We start from the raw sequence: 22,043 nt of genomic DNA on the forward strand, positions 1-22,043 counted from the left end.
GAATAAATGATGATTGTGGTGGTCACAATGCGTTTCAAAACTGTTTTTTCTTCAGCAGCAGTATAAAGTGTATAGATGGTATTTAATGATCTTATATATCATTAACTCCTCCTCTATTCAAATCATCACTTCCAGTGTCAGTGTCAATAAACCATAGTAATTGGATAAAACCATGAATGAACTTAAGATGGCTATATCTGATAAGACCATTGATGCACAGCTGGGGGCGGATCTGGTGTCATGGCACAGATATATAGATGATATCTTTTTTAAATGGCGAGGATCAGCAGTTGAGCTTGATAACTTCATTTTTTCATTAAACAGTAATAATTTAAATATAAAATTTACACCCAATATCAGTTTGTCTTCAGTAGAATTTTTGGACCTTTTGATTACAGCCAGCGAGGAGAGTCTGGTATGTAGTACTTTCCGTAAAAAAGTTGCAAAGAACGGTTTTATACTTCATACCAGTTGTCATTTGCCCCTTTCGCTCACAAATGTTCCTAGTAGTCAGTTCCGCAGACTCAAATGCAACTGTACAATTAATGAACAGTTTGAAGTCGAAGCAAGAGACCTTACTTATGAATTTTTGGAAAAACAATATCCACCTGACAAAGTACAACAGTCCCTTGACAAAATACGTAAACTAGATAGGGCCACCTTTTTTCAACCAAAAAATCCAAGTACCTCTACTAATTCCACTATAGACAATGCAAAAATTAATCATTCAGTTTAACACCCAATATCGCAAAATAGAAAATATCATCAAGATACTGGCCACTAATACAACAAGACAAAATTATAGGTGATATTATTCCGGAAAACCCCCCTTAGTTTACACTAGAGCCCCTAATTTATCAATTAAAATAGCTCCAACGGTATGACAAATTAAACAACAGAGAGATACAGATTCCACCCTAGTCGATGTTAAAGGGTAGCTCCCACCATCCTATTTTTTTTTCTGTCCCTGCCTATTGCCAATCTATCCCTAACCCCCTCCCTGCTTTTAATTTTTATTTTTACTATATTAAAAATAACTTTTTTTCTGCCTGGTAGTGTGCTCACTACCAGGCAGACTTCCCCAGCAGGCACCACGTCACTGATGCCTGCTGGGGGGGGGGACTTCCGCCCTTAGTTCATCTACACAGGGTGCCTCCAGCTGTTTCACCACTACAACTCCCAGCTTGCCCTGACATCTATTGGCTGTCAGGGCATGCTGGGAGTTTTAGTATTGAAACAGCTGGAGGCACCCTGTGTAGATAAACTATTAGCTAGTTACATGCGGCGCTAGTTCCCTTGCTATTTTATACTTATCATTGGGATCCACTATCTTTGACCTTTGAGCCCCAATTCCTTTTTGTCCATATTTTTAGATTTCTAAACTACTTCTATTTAAAAATATTAATCCTTCCAGTACTTATAAGCTGTTGTATGCTCCACAGGAAATTGTTTTCTTTTTGAATTTCCTTTCTGTCTGACCACAGTGCTCTCTGCTAACACCTGTCTATTTTAGGAACTGTCTAGAGCAGGAGAGGTTTGCTATGGGGATTTGCTCCTACTCTGGACAGTTCCTAGAATGGACAGAGGTGTCAGCAGAGAGCACTGTGGTCAGACAGAAAGGAAATTCAAAAAGAAAAGAACATACAGCAGCTGAACTGCAGTACTGGAAGGGTTAAGATTTTTAACCCCTTAAGGACTCAACGTTTTTCCAGTTTCATTTTTTCCTCCACTTTCTAAAAATCATAACGCTTTCAAATTTGCACATAAAATTCCATATTATGGCTTATTTTTAGCTCCACCAATTCTACTTTGTAATGACGTCAGTCATTTTACAAAAAAATCCAAGGCGAAACGAAAAAAAATAAAAAATAATTAATTGTGCGACAAAATTGAAGAAAAAAAAAAATGTCATTTTGTAACTTTTGGGGGCTTCCGTCTCTACGCAGTGCATTTTTTGGTAAAAATGACACCTTATCTTTATTCTGTAGATCCATACGGTTAAAAGGATACCCTACTTATATAGGTTTGATTTTGACGTTAAAAAAAAAAAAAAAAAAAAAAAAAAAATCATAACTACAGGCAGGAAAATGTATACGTTTAAAAATTTTCATCTTCTGACCCCTATAACTTTATTTTTCCACGTATCGGTCGGTATGAGGGCTCATTTTTTTGCGCCGTGTTCTGAAGTTTTTATCGGTACCATTTTTACATTGATCAGACTTATTGATGGCTTTTTTCCATTTTTTTATGATATAAAAAGTGACCAATTGTGCCTTCTGCTACCTATTGAGTTTTATATTTGTACATTGTTTTATTATGAAAATAAAAAAACTTCTAAAAAATAAATAAAAAGTGACCAAAAATATGCTATTTTGGACTTTGGAATTTTTTGGTGCGTACGCCATTGACCGTGCAGTTTAATTAACAATATACCGTATTTATCGGGGTATACCACGCACCGGCCTATAACACGCACCCTCATTTTTCCAAGGATATTTGGGTAAAAAAAAGTTAACCCAAATATCCTTGGTAAAATGAGGGTGTGTGTGTGCGCGCATGTGTATACCCCGATACACTGTTTCTGACCCCGCAGAAGCCCCCAGGAAAGGCAGGGGGAGAGGGGCCGTCATTGCCCGCTTCTCTCCCCCTGCCTTTTCCGGGGTCTAGAGTCCTGCTGCCGCCGCTTCTCTCCCCCGGCTGTCCAAAGACTGCCGACGCCGCTGCCCCATTACCTCCCCTATCCCTGGTTTTATAATTACCTGTTCCCGGGGTCCGCGCTGCTTCTGGCTCCGGAGGCATCCTTAGCTGTCACTGTGCGCCGGGCCACTGACGGTGACGTCGCGTTGAAGACGTCACTCGTCATTTTGCAGCGCATAGCAACAACGCAGGACACGAAACGCTTCAAGACACAGTTTTCTTCATTACACCGGAGCCAGAAGCAGCGCAGACCCCGGGAACAGGTAATTATAAAACCGGGGATGGTGGAGGCAATGGGATAGTGGCGGCGGCGGCGGTCTCTGGACCCCAGGATAGGCAGGGGAAGAGAAGCGGGCAGCGACGGAGCGGCTTCTGTGGGTCAGAAACAGGTTATCGGCGTATAACACGCAGATAGACTTTAGGTGTGATACCCCGGTGTGGCGCCCTGCGGCCTTAAGAGGTTAAATAGAAATAATTTACAAATATATTTAAACTTTCTGGCACCAGTTGATAAAAAAAATTAAAAATTAAAAAAAATATTATATTAATAAATAATTATTTTATATATTTATGTATTTTTTTTTCAGGAGAGTACCCCTTTAGCAGGGGTGTGGAGATTTAATTTAAATCTCATGATGATCCACTTGTCCTTGCCAATTTTCGCTTTTACACTCGTTTTTTCCTCCTCTCCCTATAATAGCCATAACTACCTACTATAATGATACAATTTCATTTTTCCATAACATATGCCCCAAAACAAAAAAATATATTGGTGAAGTGAGATTGAAATAGTAAAAAGATAATTTTGCAAATTTGGTGGTTTTCTTTTCTACACCATTTACCTTGTGGTTGAGCTAACATGTTGTTTTGATACTTTAGGCTGGCCTGATAACAACAATACCAGATTTGTATAGTTTCCGTAATGTTTTACTAAATTAAAAGAAAAATTCAGAACTTTTTCCCATTTATGTCATTTACCGTACGGGATACACAATGTTATATTTTAATAGTTTGTACAATCATAGGTCCATAGAACTCCATTGATCTGTGTGCTGTGAGATCCAATGACAGAGCCATGGACACCAGGGAATCAGAGGTAAGCCCTCCGACTACGTCTATAGTGGATTGCCCCCCCCCCCCCAATCACGCTGTGGGGGGCGATCCACCCCACTAGGGAATATTCACGTGCCTTTAGAGCTAAAGAGTTAATAGCCAGCCGCATGCTGGCTATTAGCGGCGGCCACCAGCTACTGAAATCAGCTGGGGGCTGCAGAATATGGAGCAGGCAGGAGTCCAGAGCCCACTTCATACACCCCTCTGAGTACCACAGTACTTGTCAGGAGCTTTCAGGTGCTTGCCATAAGCAGGGCTAAGGGCCTGAAAAATTCATCTGCCCGTAGCCTGGAACTGCATGTCCCGGGCGTCGGGCAATAGGAATTCCACATCCCTGCTTTAAGTTTAATGAGGAAGAACCAGCTGTCAGTTTTCCTTTAAATGAACTCATGGAATGTCGTACAGACATGTCAAAAGCTTTGATTGGTTGGCATCTCAATCCTGAGACCCCTATAGTTGTTAGATATAGCCGGGTATAGAACAAGGTGTGAATGGCTCTCCCCAGCTGACCGCTCATTCCAACTGATTGCCGGAAACTACAGAGCCAGTCTCCTGCAAGTAGTCGGATTGGGCAGTCAACCAGAAAGTGAAGCGCACAGCCACAAGCTTCCTTGTACACCCTGGTCCGCTTCATACCTGTGAGTACCAGCTGCTATCAGCTGTTCGAATGCCATGCTAATGCCAGATACCAGCATGATTATAGATGTCTGGCATTAACCCTTCAGATGCAACTATCAAAAGTAGATTGAAGCATCTTAAAAAGTGTCAAAATAGCATTGCAGGTTGCAAAGGGGGGCTAATCGTGACCTCAGCAGCACAAATGTAGGGTAATGATCAGCTGACATGATGGCCGGAGGTCCCGCACATGCTTCTGTGCAGTCTGCTCATCACTCTGTTTTCCAGGCTGCAAAAGCAGAGTGCCGATATACTATAGCATTGAACAGTGCTTGGTTTAGAAATTGCATTGCATGCAAGTCCCAAATGTCCCTTATGAGAAAATGGGGGGAAAAAAAACTGCGTTAATAAATGTAAGTTTGCACCTCCCCTAACAAATTCAAATTACCCATACCCCCCTTCCCCCCCCCCCCCCCCCCATAACACATTTGGCATCCCCATGGGCAAAATGTCTGAATGATTGAAATATACTGTAACACTAATGAAACCGCAAGGTGAAATGCAGAATTGCAGATTTGTCACTTCATATACAAGGGAAAAAAAAGAAAAAGATAGTAATCGAAAAGTCCAATCTAAACAAAGATGATACAGATAACTACAGATCACAGCACAAAAGATTGTGTATGATATAACAACTGTGCTCCATTTAGTTTAAATGATACCCATCATTAGTAATAAAGTACCGTATTTATCGGCGTATTACACGCACTTTTTAGGCAAAAATTTTTAGCCTAAAGTCTACCTGCGTGTTATACGCCGATAAGCCGCTGCAGTTCAATGATTTAAAGCGGGCGCTTTAAATCAATGAACTGCAGCGGCTTTGCAGGTGCCGGCGTCTCTGCCCCTGCCTGTCCTGGTGTCTAGAGCCCTGCTGCCGGCCCTTCTCTCCCCCTGGCTATCGGTGCCGCTGCCCCACTGCCGGCGCTGATAGCCAGGGGGAGAGAAGCGGCGCCGGCAATGGGGCAGCGGCGCCGACAGATAGGGGGAGAGAAGGGGCAGCGGCACCCATTGCCGGCGCCGCTGCCCCGTTGCCTCCCCCATCCCCGGTTGTATAATTACCTGTTGCCGGGGTCGGGTCCGCGCTGCTTCAGGCCTCCGGTGTGCGTACCCTGCGTCGTTGCTATGCGCTGCACGGCGCAATGACGTCACTCGTGATTGCGCCGTGCAGTGCATAGCAACAACGCAGGGTACGCACACCGGAGGCCTGAAGCAGCGCGGACCCGACCCCGGCAACAGGTAATTATACAACCGGGGATGGGGGAGGCAACGGGGCAGCGGTGCCGGCAATGGGTGCCGCTGCCCCTTCTCTCCCCCTGGCTATCGGCGCCGCTACCCCATTGCCGGCGCCGCTTCTCTCGCCCTGGCTATCGGCGCCGGCAATGGGGCGCCGGCATCAATAGTCAGGGGGAGAGAACGGGCCGCGGCGCAGATAGCCAGCGGGAGAGAAGCGGTGGCAGCAGCGCTCTAGACCCCAGGAAACGCAGGGGGAGAGAAGTGGGCAGCGACGGCCTCTCTCCCGCTGCCTTTCCTGGGGGTGTATTGGGGTATACACACGCACACACCCCCTCATTTTACCAAGGATATTTGGGTAAAAAACTTTTTTTACCCAAATATCCTTGGTAAAATGAGGGTGCATGTTATAGGCCGGTGCGTGGCATACCCCGATAAATACGGTATATGTCATAGATTAGCCTATTTGAGTTACTTTTCAAATTTTGTAACTTTAAGTGTTAAATTAACCCCTAAAAGTTTGGCCATCAGAGATTCTCCTCCTGGTCCTGTTTGCAGATTGTCACCTGCAGCAGTCTGGCAGAAACAAGTGTCAGGAAATGCAGGCAGGACCTCAGCTCAGCACACAGTGTATGAAAATTGTGCTGAATATTTCTGCTCCCTTTGCAAGCTGCTGGGCAAAGCTGACACAGTAGAGTTCAGTGCAGAGGTGGGTGTGTCTATGTGGTTTCAGCCAATCACAACCCATCTTACATTGAAAGCAGAAGTAGAGAAAGTCTGTCCGGCACCGCTACTGTGAGGATGCGGGTGAGACTGATGGCTGTGGCAAAATCTATATAAACAGGGGGTGCTGTTTGCTAGAATAGCGCACTTCTGGCCCAAGAATGTGAGCTTGGGCGCAGGAAACAGTCTGTTACCGCGAGGTTGCTAGTCTGTATCTACCCACTGTACCTGTCTGCTTTTATTAAATAAAGTTCTGCAAGCAAGTTTATTACGGGCGAGTGCGTTCTTCTGTACTTCTCCATCTCGCACTGAACTGCTCTCTGCTGTGTGTATAGCAGGCTGAGAGAAAAAGTTCTATCAAGCAGGGCTTCAGATAATGTCACACCTGCTGGGGAATGCTCCTTCCCAGTCCGTAGAGCCCAGTCTGACGGAGCAGAAGATATAGAACAATATAAAGTTAGAAAATTGAAGAAAAAAAGAAAATAAAAATTCAGGGGTGGTTTATCATGATGTGAGCAGTGAACTGGCAGGAAAATAAAAGGTATCACGCTCATGACAGGTACTCATCTGCAATACTACATGCAAAGTAAGGGCAAGAGTGGCGAGGATGATCCACTGAAGAGTTAGCCGAAGGGCTCGTTCTCCAACTGATAAAGCCAGCCTGGAGCAGACTCTACCAACAGATCACAGATTACACAGATCAATGTAGGTTAATAAAACTGTATTGATCTGTATAAGGAATCTAATGACCTCCTAAAAGTCCCCTAAGGACCATTAATCTCTTAAATATTAAAAGCTTAAATCATTGCCCTTTTCGTATACAAAAAAACAAAACAACAAACACTATAAGCAAACATAATAAACATATTTGATATTGCCGCGTGCCCGATTGTCCAATTAAAACATAACATATCTGTCACGATCACACCCTATCGGTCCAGCCAAGACATTAGAGAGAGTGTGATGGTGCAAGGGCTAAAGCCGCCAGACCTCTGGGTATCCACTAGTAGTCCCAGCAAGTCAACAAATTAACCCTTAGATAAACGTGTTTCCACCAGAGCTGCCTTTAGAAAGGTGAGCTCCTATATTTAGAGATCAAAGACCAGAGCTGATTAATTAAACATTTAATCTGATAAAAGGTATCACAGTGCTATGCATAAAAATAAACAAATGACATACAGGTACAAAAATATGAAAGAGTTTAGCAAGGCAAGTTCAGAAGACAAAAGATGAAGTTCTTACAGCATGATGATATAGCAGTCCATGAGAGTGAGTTCCAGCTGTTCTTAGGATGGTCTTGTCAGCTTGTTGCACAGCATTGAACACACTGAGACTAGCATTGTTAAATATTATATATCTGCCTTTTTGTAAGGAGACTCCATTCCCCCCTCCCCTCTGATTCCACCAGGGGGTCTTCTCTCTTCCTGGCCCCTTATCTGTTTGATTATATGATGGGACCAGAGTGCATGACTTCAAAAAAGCCTTTGACTTCAAAAGGAGATGTAAACAAACAGCCAGACCCCCAATAAAATGCAATACACAAACCCACAGTCTGAATGCCCTCTCACCTATGTCTTGAATAATACATCACACAGTTATAATACACATATAGGATTTTAATAATCAGGCCTTGGGCCTGACAATATCTACCCTATAATGTAAATGAAAATATATATTTAAAAAAATATATGAAAAATTACCAAATTACTGGCTTTATTTTTGGTTTTCTATCAAATCATATACCAGAGAAAATTAAAGTAAAAAGTGGTCAAAAAGTCTGATCAATACCCCAATGGTACCGATAAAAACAACAGTTTAAAGGGGTACTCCGGCACTTAGACATCTTATCCCCTATCCAAAGGATAGGGGATAAGATGCCTGATTGCGGGTGTCCCGCTGCTGGGGACCACCGTGATCTTGCACTCAGCACCCCAGTTAAAATCAGTCCCCGGAGCATTTTCGCTCCGGGTCTGATTACCGGCGACCACAGGGCCGGTGGCATGTGACGTCACGCCTCCGCCCCCATGTGATGTCACGCTCCGCCCCTCAATGCAAGCCTATGGGTAGGGGCGTGACAGCTGTGTGCAAGATCCCAGCAGTGGCACCCCCGCGATCAGGCATCTTATCCCCTATCCTTTGGACAGGGGATAAGATGTCTAAGCGCCGGAGTACCCCTTTAAAGGGGTTGTGCACTGCCCTGCAGTTCGGAGCTCCACTCACAGCGTCCGGAAGTTCATTATTCCGAACGCTGTGTGCGGGCTTCTGTGTTCACAGCCGCCGGGCGTGACGTCACGCCCGGCCCCTTCGTGACGTCTCGCCCGCCCCCTCTGTGACGTCTCTCCCACCCCCTCTACCAAAGTCTATGGGAAGGGAGCGTGACAGCGGTCAAATTGGGGAAATTGAAAAGAAAACTGCAATTTAGCAAATTTTGGAAGGTTTCCTTTTCATGCTGTACAATTTATGGTAAAAATGACATGTCTTTATTCCAGGGCTGTGGAGTCTGAGTCGGACGAAATTTTGGGTACCTGAAGTCGGCAAACAATGCACCGACTCCTACAAAATTTAGATTGGAATGTCCCAATTCACAAAAAGTTATAATTAATGACTTCGCTACTGCAATAATAAAGACCAATGCATGCAGTGCCTCAGGTAACGGTAAAACAAACACGTTAAGTGACCGTGAAGAAGCATGCTTTTCATGTGCTTCACTATATGGCACGCAATGCACAATTAGGAGTGGCAATACTTATACTTTCCATAGTGTTGTGTTCTGCTGTTATAGGGAACCCATGGGTACCTCGCTTCTCTCTGATAAGGGATTAAGTAAATATATGATTTTTGCAGGACTAGAGACACTTGTATAAGTGAAGGGAATGGAGGGTCAATAGTTCAAGACTGAAGCTGTAAACCATTGGAAAAACTGCTGTCATTCAGCTAAGGCTATAAAAACTTGTAAACTCAGATTGTTAGCTTAAACTTTAAGCATTACTATGGTATTCTACTAGGGAAATCATGTTTTATAATAAATGCCCCTTCCTGGATCCTCCCACTGCTCTATCTTCAGCAGCAGATCAGCACACAAAAAGGAGAAGGCAGCAGCTTCGGCCCAACTACCTCTCTCTGCTAGAAGAGCTTAGAAGAACTTGGTGGGCTTAAACTGTTCAATACAGTAGATTGTTGGCTATGTTGAAATCCAATAAAGAAAGAATTCAAGTGCACTCACCACGTAGACTGCTTCTTCGTTACTTTATTTCTTGTCACAAAAAGATATAATGCAGGGAGACGACATATAGGGGGTGTTCGTTACTTTATTGACAAGAAATAAAGTAACGAAGAAGCAGTCTACGTAGCGATTGCACTTGTTTTTTTTTTTTTTTTTTGGGCCAATTATATGACAAAAAAAGCAGCAGCAATTTTGTCAATTTTTTATGTTTACGCAGTTCACTGTAAAGGATCAATAACATTTTGATAGTTCGGACATTTACGCATGTTGGCAATGCCAAATTTGAATGTATTTATTTGCTTTTTATTTATTTATTTATTTTTACACTTTCTGCAACAGAGGAAGTTCTTTTCTTTTTGAATTTCCTTTCTGTCTGAACACAGTGCTCTCTGCTGACACCTCTGTCCATGTCAGGAACTGTCCAGAACAGGAGAGGTTTGGTATGGAGATTTGCTACTACTCTGGACAGTTCCTAAAATGGACAGAGCTGTCAGCAGAAAGCACTATGGTCAGACAGACCGGAAATTCAAAAAGAAAAGAACTTCCTCTGTAGCATACAGCAGCTGATAAGTACTGGAAGAATTACGATTTTTTTTTTTTTTACAGAAGTTATTTACAAATCTGTAACTTTCTGGCACCAGTTGATTTAAAAAAATAAATAAATAAAAAAAAGTTTTCCAGCGGAGTACCCCTTAAGGACCGGGGGTTTTTCAGTTTTTGCATTTTCGTTTTTTGCTCCTTGCCTTTAAAAAATCATAACTCTTTAAATTTTGCACCTAAAAATCCATATTATGGCTTATTTTTTGCGCCACCAATTCTACTTTGTTATGACGTCAGTCATTGTGCCCAAAAATCTACGGTGAAACGGCAAAAAAAATCATTGAGAGACAAAATTGAAAAAAAACCCACCATTTTGTAACTTTTGGGGGCTTCCGTTTCTACGTAGTACATTTTTTGGTAAAAATGACACCTGATATTTATTCTGTAGGTCCATACGGTTAAAATTATACCCTACTTATATAGGTTTGATTTTGTCGTACTTCTGGAAAAAATCATAACTTCATGTAGGAAAATTTATACGTTTAAAATTGTCATTTCTGACCCCTATAACTTTTTTATTTTTCCTTGTATGGGGCGGTATGAGGGCTAATTTTTTGCGCCGTGATCTGAAGTTTTTAACGGTACCATTTTTGCATTGATAGGACTTATTGATCGCTTTTTATTCATTTTTTCATGATATAAAAAGTGACCAAAAATGCACTATTTTGGACTTTGGAATTTTTTTTGCGCGCACGCAATTGACCGTGCGGTTTAATTAACAATATATTTTTATAATTCGGACATTTCCGCACTCGGCGATACCATATATGTTTATTTTTATTTACACTGTTTTTTTAATGGGAAAAGGGGGGTGATTCAAACTTTTAAAAGGGGGGGTGTTAAATGATGTTTATTCACTTTTTTTTTTTGCAGTGTTATAGCTCCCATAGGGACCTATAACACTGCACACACTGATCTTTATCATTGATCACTGGTTTCTCATAGGAAACCAGTGATCGATGATTCTGCCGCTTGACTGCTCATGCATGGATCTCAGGCACTGAGCAGTCATTTGGCGATCGGACAGCGAGGAGGCAGGTAGGGGCCCTCCTGCTGTCCTGTAAGCTGTTCAGGATGCCGCGGCTATCCCGAACAGCCCAATGAGCTAACCGGCATGCTTTCAGTTTCACTTTAGACGCGGCATTCAACTTTGAACGCCACGTCTAAAGGGTTAATAGCGCCCAGCACAGCGATCAATGCCACGCGCTATTAGCCACGGGTCCCGCTATGACGCTATTAGCCACGGGTCCCGCGTTATAGATCGGGAGTGGACACATGACGTGTCAGTACGTCATGTGTCCTTAAGGGGTTAATAGTCCCCATAGAGGACTATTTATAGCAATCATTCGATTGCTAATACTGTTCAGTGCTATGCCTCTGTTATCGGTCATATTTTGCTCTGGTCTGCTCAATCTCAGACCAGAGCTGAATACCCCTGGAGACGGACAGAGGCAGGTGAGGGAACCTCTGTCCCCCATTATGGATGATAGGAGCGCCGTGGGCAATCTAATCCATTTTAACGACCGCACTGCCGCAGATGCTGTGATCTGTACTGATTGACAATCACTGATGTCCGCCATTACCGCAGCCTGGACCTGCCGCACATGACACGGGCACCACTCTAGGACGTACATTTACATCCTGTGTCGTTAAGGGGTTAAAAGGATCCAGCAGAATTCCTTTTCATTTATTTATTTTTGCAGAAAGCCTGGGATTTAAAAAAAATATATATATATATATAAAAATAAAAACACACACCTTAAACTTATCTCCTATGCTGCCCTGATATCGATGAATCACAGAGCAGCTCAGAAAATAGCCATGCCACAGCAGTGTCCCACCTCAGCCAGCGATTTGCTGAGCAGTAATGACTCATTGAGCATTAGCCCCAGGAACAGCAATACCAGAGGGTAGCGTGAGAAGTAAAGGTCTTGGCATCTTTATTTAAAAAAAACACAACCCTTGTGTAGGAGTACCACTTTAACCCCTTAAAGCAGTGTTTCTCAACCCAGTCCTGAAGGCACACCAACATTCAGGGAAAAATTAAAATCCTGGACTGTTTGTGTGCCTTGAGGACTGGGTTGGGAAACACTGCCTTAAAGGGGTACTCCGGTGAAAACCTTTTTTCTTTTAAATCAACTGGTGACAGAAAGTTAAAACATATTTGTAAATTACTTCTATTAAAAAATCTTAATCCTTCCTGTACGTATTAGCTGCTGAATACTACAGAGGAAATTCTTCTCTTTTTGGAATGCTCTCTGATGACATCACAACCACAGTTCTCTCTGCTGACATTATTATAATAATAACACTTTATTTATTGTTTTCCTTAGTGGGATTTGAACCCAAGTCCCCAGCACTGCAAGGCAGCAGTGCTAACCACTGAGCCACCATGCTGCCCTTAGCATACATCTGCTATGCATGGCTGTTAAAATGGACAGAGATGTCAGCAGAGAGCACTGCGTTTGTGATGTCATCAGTGTTCCAAAAAGAAAGAAATTTCCTCTGTAGCATTCAGCAGCTAATAAGTACCGGAAGGATTAAGATTTTTTAATGGAAGTAATTTACAAATATGTTTAACTTTCTGCCACCAGTTTATTTAATAGAAAAAAGGTTTTCACCGGAGTACCCCTTTAAGGACCAAGCCCATTTTCACCTTAAAGGACAACTGTAGTGCAACATGTTTATATTCCCGTGCCCGGGTCTCTCAAATAAACAAAAGAAACTTTAACATACCTTTCCACGAGCCTCGTTGATCCAGCACAGGCCTCACGGTCCGGCAGTGCTAACCTCCTTCCACTTCCTGGGGACAGGGACACCGCAGGGCCGTTGGCATTTCACCGGCCGCAGCGATGTCCCACCCTGGCCGGTGATAGCCTGAGCCCACTGTCATGTAAGAAGCAGTCCAGAGCTCTTTTTGGACTTTTTTTTACGTTTACGGCATTCACCATACGGGATAATTAACATTATATTTTGATAGTTTGGATATTTACGCACGCGGCGATACCAAATATGTTTATAAAAAAGAAGAAAAAAAATACGCTTTTTGGTGGTAAAATGGGAAAAACTGACTGACACTTTTCAACTTTTTTTTTTTTAAACACTTTTTGTCCCCTTAGGGGACTTTTAGGAGGAATCATTTGATTCCTCATACAGATCAATGGGATTCCATTGAATACCTTGAACACACTCAAAAAGTTCCATTAAAACTAAAATACTGATAAAAACTACAAACATTAGAACAGGACCAAACACAGAAAAAGCAGCAAACCTTTTCATTACAGTTGTGTCCATTCCGCTCCTAGCTTCAGGAAAAATACTGAACAAAATACTGTGTGTGAAATAAGTCTAAGGCTGACTTCTATGGGAGCTTCTACACATAACCACGTGGAACAGTAGTGACAGGTCACTTTATTTCTTTGTGGTTCCCCGTCTCCTGGATTATTATGTCCATGTAAACATGCACTAAGTGTCACAGACCCGCTTCTGCTTTAGGAGATGTAACTAACCTTTGTTTCTTGGTAGCCATAATACAGGTCCATCTACACAGAGGCTATAGATTGTTTTCTCTTATACAGTCATGGCCGTAAATGTTGGCAACCCTGATATTTTTGTAGAAAATTTTGTATTTCTCACAGAAAAGGAATGCAGTAACATGTTTTGCCATGCACACGTTTATTCCCTTTGTGTGTATTGGAACTAAACCAAAAAAGGGAGGAAAATAAACAAATTGGACATAATGTCACACTAAACTCCAAAAAATGGTCTGGACAAAATTGGCACCCTGAACTAAATATCTGGTTGCACACCCTTTTTAAATAAATAACTGAAATCAGTTGCTTCCTATAACCATCAATAAGCTTCTTGCACCTCTCAGCCGGAATGTTTGACCGCTCTTCCTTTCCCAACAGCAATTTTAAGATCTCTCCACAGGTGTTCAATGGGATTTATATCTGGACTCATTGCTGCCACTTGAGAACTCTCCAGCGCTTTGTTGCCATCCATTTCTTGGTGCTTTTTGATGTATGTTTGGGGTTATTGTCCTGCTGGAAGACCCAAGATCTCGGACGCAAACCCAGCTTTCTGACACTAGGCTGTACAGTATGACCCAAAATCCGTTGGTAATCCTCAGATTTCATGATGCCTTGCACAAATTCAAGGCACCCCCTGCCAGTGGCAGCAAAACAACCCCAAATCCTCATTGAACCTCCACCATATTTCACTGTAGGTACTGTGTTCTTTTCTTTGTAGGCTTCATTCCATTTTTGGTAAACAGTAGAATGATGTGCTTTACTAAAAAGCTCTATCTTGGTCTCATCTGTCCACAAGATGTTTTACCAGAAGGATTTTGGCTTACTCAAGTTCATTTTGGAAAAACGCTTTTTTATGTCTCTGTGTCAGCAGTGGGGTCCTCCTGGGTCTCCTGCTATAGAGTTTTATTTCATTTAAATGTCAACGCATAATTTGTGCTGACACTGATGCTCCCTGAGCCTGCAGGACAGCTTGAATATCTTTGGAACTTGTTTGGGGCTGCTTATCCACCATCCGGACTATCCTGCGTCGACACCTTTCATAAATTTTTCTCTTTTGTCCACATCCAGGGAGATTAGCTACAGTGCCATCTGTTGCAAACTTCTTGATAATGTTGCACACTGTGGACAAAGGCAAATCTAGTTCTAAGGAGATGGACTTTAAAAGGGGTTGTGCGCTGCCCTTCCTTTCAGAGCTCCGCACGAAGCATCCGGAAGTTAATTTCTCCGAACGCTGTGTGCGGGCTTCCTTGTTCGCGGCCGCCGGGCGTGACGTCACGCCTGCACCCTCAGCGAAAGTCTATGGGAAGGGGGCGTGACCGCTGTCACGCCCCCTTTTCATAGACTTTGGTAGAGAGGGCGGGCGAGACGTCACGAGGGGGCCGGGCGAGACGTCACGAGAGGGCCAGCCGTGACATCACGCCCGGCGGCTGCGAACACGGAAGCCTGCACACAGCGTTCGGAGTAATGAACTTGCTTGCGAACTTGCGTGCAGAGCTTCGAAAGGTAGGGCAGCGCACAACCCCTTTACTTTAACCTTGAGATTGTTGATATTTTACCACAATTTTAGTTCTCAAGTCCTCAGTTTTCTCCTCTTCCTGTTGTCTATGCTTAGTGTGGCACACACAGACACACAATGCAAAGACTAAGTGAACTTCTCTCCTTTTTATCTGCTTTAATGCATGATTTGTATATTGCACACACCTATTACTTGCCCTAGGTGAGTTTATAGGAGCATCACATGCTTGAAAATATTTTTCCACAATTTTGAAAGTGTGCCAATAATTTTGTCTAGCCCATTTTTGGAGTTTAGTGTGACATTATGTCCAATTTGTTTCTTTTCCTACCTTTTTTGGTTTAGTTCCAGTACACACAAAGGGAATAAACGTGTATAGCAAAACATGTGTTACTGCAATCCTTTTCTGTGAGAAATAATTTTCTTGAGAAATTTCAGGGGTGCCAAAATGTTCACCCATGACTGTATCTATGGATTATTCTCAGCCTATGTAATAAAATCACTGTAAACATCATTGTAAAACATTGACATAAAAATACAAAATGTATAAAACTAGGTTTTACAATTCAGTGGTTTGACTGCGACCTCCAAATTCTTAAGTGGGTACTACTATTTTAATAAAAATTTAAAAACAAAAAGCTTTCTTAAATTCTTCCCATCCACCCCTGATAAAACTTGCCGTCACAAGCAAATTTCTGTCCTATTATTACAACGCAGACTAGCATTTCACTGAGAGACAAGTTACATGCTTCCCATACATTCTATGGAGAGAAGAGTTACAAAGGGGGAGCGAGTTCAAAGAGCAGAGTCGACAGACTAAGAGGGGCAATTTACCATTATGTTTGAAAGGATTTTGTCTATTTTGGAGCAGTTGTTTGGAACAGCAATTTTTGTGTGTCGAAAGTGTGGGGCTTTTGAAATATAGAAATTGGTAAGGTGTTCTACAGTAGTCATTTTTTTGATTGGCTTATGTAGTGGTCAAATTCACTATATGCCGCTTTTTTTCGAAAAGTTGTATAATACTGGCGTAAATAGCCCTAAAAGGAGCAAACTCATGCAACCTCAATCCACGCTTAGAAAAGTGCCTGTGCAGAGCAATTATTGGATGCTGTTTAATCTACACCAAATTAATCACATTCCGTGTGCCAAAATCTACACAAGAAAGGGGCATACCACAACCACATGATAACTTCCCCCAGAGACTAAACTGTAAGGATTATACCCCAGAGCTTGATTCATAGCTTAGACTGTACACTGCTGCTCTAGAGTGCTCTGCAAAATGCTGCTTCTTAGGATGTGCTATAAAGATATGAGAGAAGATCCCCTCTTCTACGCATGTGCAGTCTATGGTAGACATCATAGAGGCTAATCTTCATCCACCAAGGGACAACAAAAAGTTAGAGATGGAACATATAGAGGGGGAAACTGGTGAAAATGCCATAGATAATAGACAGATTTAGTACTACTCTTGTACACAAACAGGAAAGTTTATCCTGCAAAGTTACCTGAAACAGAAAAGGGCTGTCAACTACATGCATTACAGCCACACCCATGCTTAAGTGTAGCCAGATTAACACCAAATACTTAAACATACCCCTTTTCTCTTAAAGCATTGTGATCATTAAAAACAACTGTACAAAGCTCAAAAGTTGTTGATTGCCACAGGTATCACTCCTGAGACCCACTGCTAGGGATGTATCGATTCTATTATCGTTATCGGGACCGATACTAGCCATTTGCATGGTATCGGGGACTCGTCTAAGGTCCCCGATACCTACTGCAGCTCCACTGCCCCGTTCTCCCATCCTCCGGTCCGCATCATAGTGTTCCATGGAGGAGCATGTGACACACATCACTCCACCTCCTCCCCGTGACGTCACGCTACGGAGGAAGCAGGGTGACGTGTATGTCACATGCTCCTCCATTGGATGCCATGATGCGAACGAGAGAACTGGGCAGTGGAGCGGCAGCACCCGACAGAGGACAGCCGCAGGTGAGCTGTCTACAAGGAGGGGGGGCTGCTACTAATGTCTACAGGGGGGCCCGCTACTAATGTGTACAAGGGGGGGGGGGGGGGGGCTGCAGTCTACATTGGAGGAGCTACTACTAATGACTGCAAGGGGATACTACCTACTATTAAAGGCAATCTTACAGCAGAGTCACCTGCACTAACTTGAATTTATAGGTAGATAGTGCAGGTGACCCGGTTTCTACTGCTGCTCACCATGTGGTCATCGGTCTCACCGCCAATGCAAATTCCCTGTTCTGTCCAATGGAGAAGAGAGAAATCTTGGATCATACTACTGCAGCCGCCTCCATTGTACACAAGGAACCCACATATACAGTAAACAGCGCCAGAAACAGTGTCACCTTGCTTCCCTTTAAAATAAAAGTACTCGTACTTGGTATCGGCGAGTACTAGAATTAAAGTATGGGTACTCGGTCTTAAAAAAAGGGTATTGGGACATCCCTACCTGCTGCGATTGTGAGTTCCCAGCCACGAGATCAGTCCATTTCTCTCAGCCAGCCGGGGGAGCGGAACGCAATGCTGCCCACTTCTCCTGCTAATAACTCACGATCCAGTAGGTCAACATGTCAAAAGTTTTTAATGACAGTAATGCTTTAAGGCTAAGTGCACATCTGCATTGTCCTGTTATGTCCTTTCCTGTTATGTCAACAGATTCTGTAAACAGAGCTCCAACACAAGAACAAGCCCAATTTGTAGCTAATATTATATGTAAGGTTGGGATGAGGCCAGACGACGCGAGATAAACAAGAGGTTGGAAGATGGAAGACAAAACATTTGAAGAAATATAGACTGTGTAGAAGGACAGATATACCCGGAATTTTCTTGTAGAATAGGCAAAAGGCAACATAAATGAACTATGGCCAAGAATGAGAATGAAATGAATGCTTAATATGCTAATATATACAGCCGCATTACTCAAATAACCAAACTATAACAGGATTATTTTGATGTGATAACTAACCTCTCCTTTTTGTCAAATGTAAAAAAAAATGTGCTTCTGTATAATAAACAGAACTCTTTGGGACAGCTCCTCAGCTTCCTGCTGAGGAGTTTTATACCAACTTTTTGTCTGGTGTGTATTCCCTGTGTCGACACTCAACAGTATACAGCAGCAGTCACTAACATTTTAAGGCCTAAACCGCAGCCAGACTTGACAGCAGTGCTTATTTTGTGTATGCAAAATTAATTCTGGAAGAAGCCGCTTAATTCTTAAATAGCCCATTAAAGCATCCCTAAGTTCAGTGTTCTCAACACTTATTTTGAGCCCCAAGAATCCATACCAGCCAGTTCTCATTTTCTCTTTCAGGGGCAGAACCAGAGCTTGTCTTTTTGCCAGTAGCACACACAGATTCTTTTATCTTACATCTCAGGCTGATCACAGGACAACACCTACTCCTCTATGTAATGGCATAGTGCTGCTGAAGTGCAATTAACTGAGCAGGCTGTACTGAGATGAATTCTAGTACACTACTTTAACAGGCATGTGGAGAGAGAGAAGGGGTTACTGATGGACTGGCTTTGCAAGGTGAGCAGAAATAAGACAGCAGCACAGTAAGGAAGGGGTTGCATTAAGCATTGAACTTCTGCAACTGGCTGAGATGATTTGGAAACCTTGATTTTTTTTTCCCCACAGATAGTCATGATCATCTGGAGGACAGACAGGCTTCCTTTCTCCCTCACATAACACTAGCTAAGCCATGCCCCCACTCCTTGTGTTCCATCTTGATCTCTTTTAATAGAGATTGACTGAGTCTAACAACAGGAAGTGATCTGCAGATTGCAGGAAACAGACAACTAATGGCCAAATGTTTAGTTCTGTTTGTCAGGGGTAAGGTTGTCATTTTTGGTAAATGAAGAGATATACAAATATATTCGGAATCACATAAGAAGGTAAGTTGTTTGACAGTGACCATTTAAATCTTGTTCTGATTATCCAACATTGAAACCTCAGCTCCGAGAAGTGATATTGATAAATTAAGACAAAGAAAGAAGTCATGAGCTAAATTAGGACTTCGCTTTAGGCCTCTTTAATTTGTCAGTAGTTGGATCAGTCAAAATCAAGTGTTAACCAAAACACATGGAAAAACTACAATGGAGAGATTTGGACCCAAACCTAAGCACCGCGGTGTGAAAGTGGCCTTATGCAGGTGTAACTATCCATTCTGCAGGGTATATTAGTAATGAGTGGGGAGCTTAGAGTAGTGGTCTCCAAATGTGGGCCACCAGATGGTCCGAAACTAAAACTTCTAGCATGCCCAAACAGCTGCCCAGGGATGCTGGGTGTTTTAGGTCTGCAACATTTGGGAGGTCCACAGACTGGTTTTAGAGGAAGACATCTCAAACATTAGACTAACCTTTCACCTGTCCAATAGGAAGAGTGTAAACAATTTTTTAGTCAATTTCTTCAGCGAATGGGGGCTACCCGAAATATAACCATACTAAGAGGGTCACTTTTCTTAACCAGAAATCTGCTAGGAGAATGTGAAATCCCTTCCCCCTAAGGGGTCATCAAAGGTGTATCTCAGAAGGGCGCATCAACAAGCACAGAAGATCCAGGATCAAGACGGGATAGGGAAGAATACAAAGACAAGCACTGATTTCTATCTGGCTGTGCAAACACAATAACTCATGAATACCCTTAGGCTTCTTACCTTCACTCATCATATCCTGCATTGCTGTTCCTAGTCATAAAATTGCCACTTTTCCCACTGATAGTCTACCAGATGCAATGAATGGGCCTTAGGGTGATGAACCTATTGGTCCACAACTTGGAGGACTCCTGAGCAGCATGTGATCAATAACCATATGTAGGAGATGAGAACAGCTGCTGTATACTTCGGGATGATTCATCATGATCTATAACTACTGTGTGCATCCTGATCAAGGTCACAATCACAAGGAGCCATCCTCATTCCCTCACATGAAAGTCCTCCAATGACAAAGGCTGCACATCCCTATAGTCTCCCTGCTTGTCTACACATAGGAGCAGACGTGATTGATAAGGGCAGCATAGCCCAGAATGGAAAGACGACATGTCTGCCCACACTAGAACATGGGCATCCCAAGGAGCGCAGTATGATCATCCCTCCCCTCCACTGGGTACCAAGGCCTGTGCTCTTACCCCGGTGGGATGCCAGGCTGCAGCAGCACAATCCGGAGAGGCACCGGGGCCGCACAGCCATCCCTAGCAGCCCGGACACTCCGTGTCAGCCATGTTGCGCGCTGCTCCACTATTTACAAACCTGCAGCAGCCTGCGATTCCGTCCTGGAGAAAGAGACGAGAGGGGGAGGGGGCGGAAGGCGGCAGACAAAGGAACCTAGAGCCCGAGACACAGACAAGGCTGCCCTGCCTGGCCGGCTCTATCCCCGCCTCACTAGCTGACTAGGGGCTGCCGCAGCAAATGACATCACAAAGCGAGGATTCCTCAGCGCCCAGGTGGAACAATAGCAGTGGCGGCGGCTCTATTACGTCATGCACTCTCCAGCCACTCTGACGTCACTGGCTAACGGGGAACACAAGGGGGCGTCGCTGCGCGCCACGGGAGAGCTGGAAGTTGTGTGGCGCTCGCAGCAACAGGAGGATGGTGGCGAATACCGGCAAACAAAGAGCTGCAGGCCGGGTGCCTGCACCACACGGGCGCTTACCTTCACAACTAGGGGGTCCCTCCACTTTCCTCCAGGTGAAGGCTGCGCCACAGCTCCCAAGAAGCCCCCCTCCCTCCTTTGTCAGATTCCGTCAGCAGTATTTAGTAGCACAGCAGCTCTGGTCCGACTCGCTCTGCTCTCCCCCTTAACTTCCAAGCCCTCTCCTCAGACACTCCAGTTCTCGTTTTCTCACTCTTCTCTCACCCCCTCCCCCCTTCATACACACTGCCAGATTTGGAGCTGGCTGCTAGTATACAGTGTGCTGTGTCTCTCCTGCCAGGATGAGGCCTCGCCTTCCTGCCAAATAATGATCTCTCCTCCCTGTGTTGGTGCAGGACTGTGCTACGCGCATGCGTTTAGGGAGCCCGCTCTCCGCCGCGGTAGGACTTAAATGCGCATGTTCGCTACTATTTATTTATTATTTTTTCCAGCGTGTCTAGTGTTCGTGTGGTAGACAGGTTTTCATAATAACCTCACAGCCGGTCGTGGTACTGAATAATAGCCAGAAGCCCAGGCTGCAGAGATATATAGGCGAGCGGAAGTATCATGGCTACAGTCAGGTTCTGTGAATGGGCTTCAGGGATATATAAACAGTAACGTGCATCGTGATAGCCACGCCCCTTTACAGGGCACGCCCCTTCCCCAATGGTAGACAACACACCTGTATTGAAAGCAGTGACCTGATTGGTTGCTATGGCAACTACTCCAGTTTCATTGTGTCCTTACGCAAACTATGCTGCTTTTTCACACAACTTGAGCTCATGCCACAGCAGTAACCCGCTCATTTAACCTCATCCTGACCTATAACATTTTCACTTTTGCATAATCATTTTTCCTCCTCTCCTTCTAAGGCTGCATTCACACCTAGTTTTCAGCCTACGGTTGTCAATCCCGGCTGGGGGAGGGGAAAACCGGACACGCCCTTACCCCAGCTGGACCGGCGCTGAAATCTATTTACTTTAATGAGCCGAACAAAGTCAAACGGTGACTCCGGTCGGCTCATTTTTGACCCGTATCCGGTTTCCTGACCGGACCTAAAACCGTAGTATACTACAGTTTTAG

At 43.7% G+C, this 22,043-nt stretch overlaps 1 protein-coding gene across 8 annotated transcripts in view; it reads right to left on the minus strand.

Moving 5' to 3' along the window:
• SPIN1 (spindlin 1) overlaps positions 1-21,839 on the minus strand; it is a 75,233-nt gene extending 53,394 nt beyond the window's left edge. Inside the window, exon 1 of one of the 8 annotated variants that reach the window (XM_056525354.1) lies at positions 20,982-21,435. The gene's annotated coding sequence lies outside the window, so the exon portion shown is untranslated. The other 7 variants (XM_056525329.1, XM_056525301.1, XM_056525322.1 and 4 more) reach the window with 7 other exon arrangements.
• Positions 21,840-22,043: the final 204 nt, after the last annotated feature.

This window comes from Hyla sarda, chromosome 1, assembly GCF_029499605.1.
Source record: "Hyla sarda isolate aHylSar1 chromosome 1, aHylSar1.hap1, whole genome shotgun sequence".
Lineage (NCBI taxonomy): Eukaryota > Metazoa > Chordata > Amphibia > Anura > Hylidae > Hyla > Hyla sarda.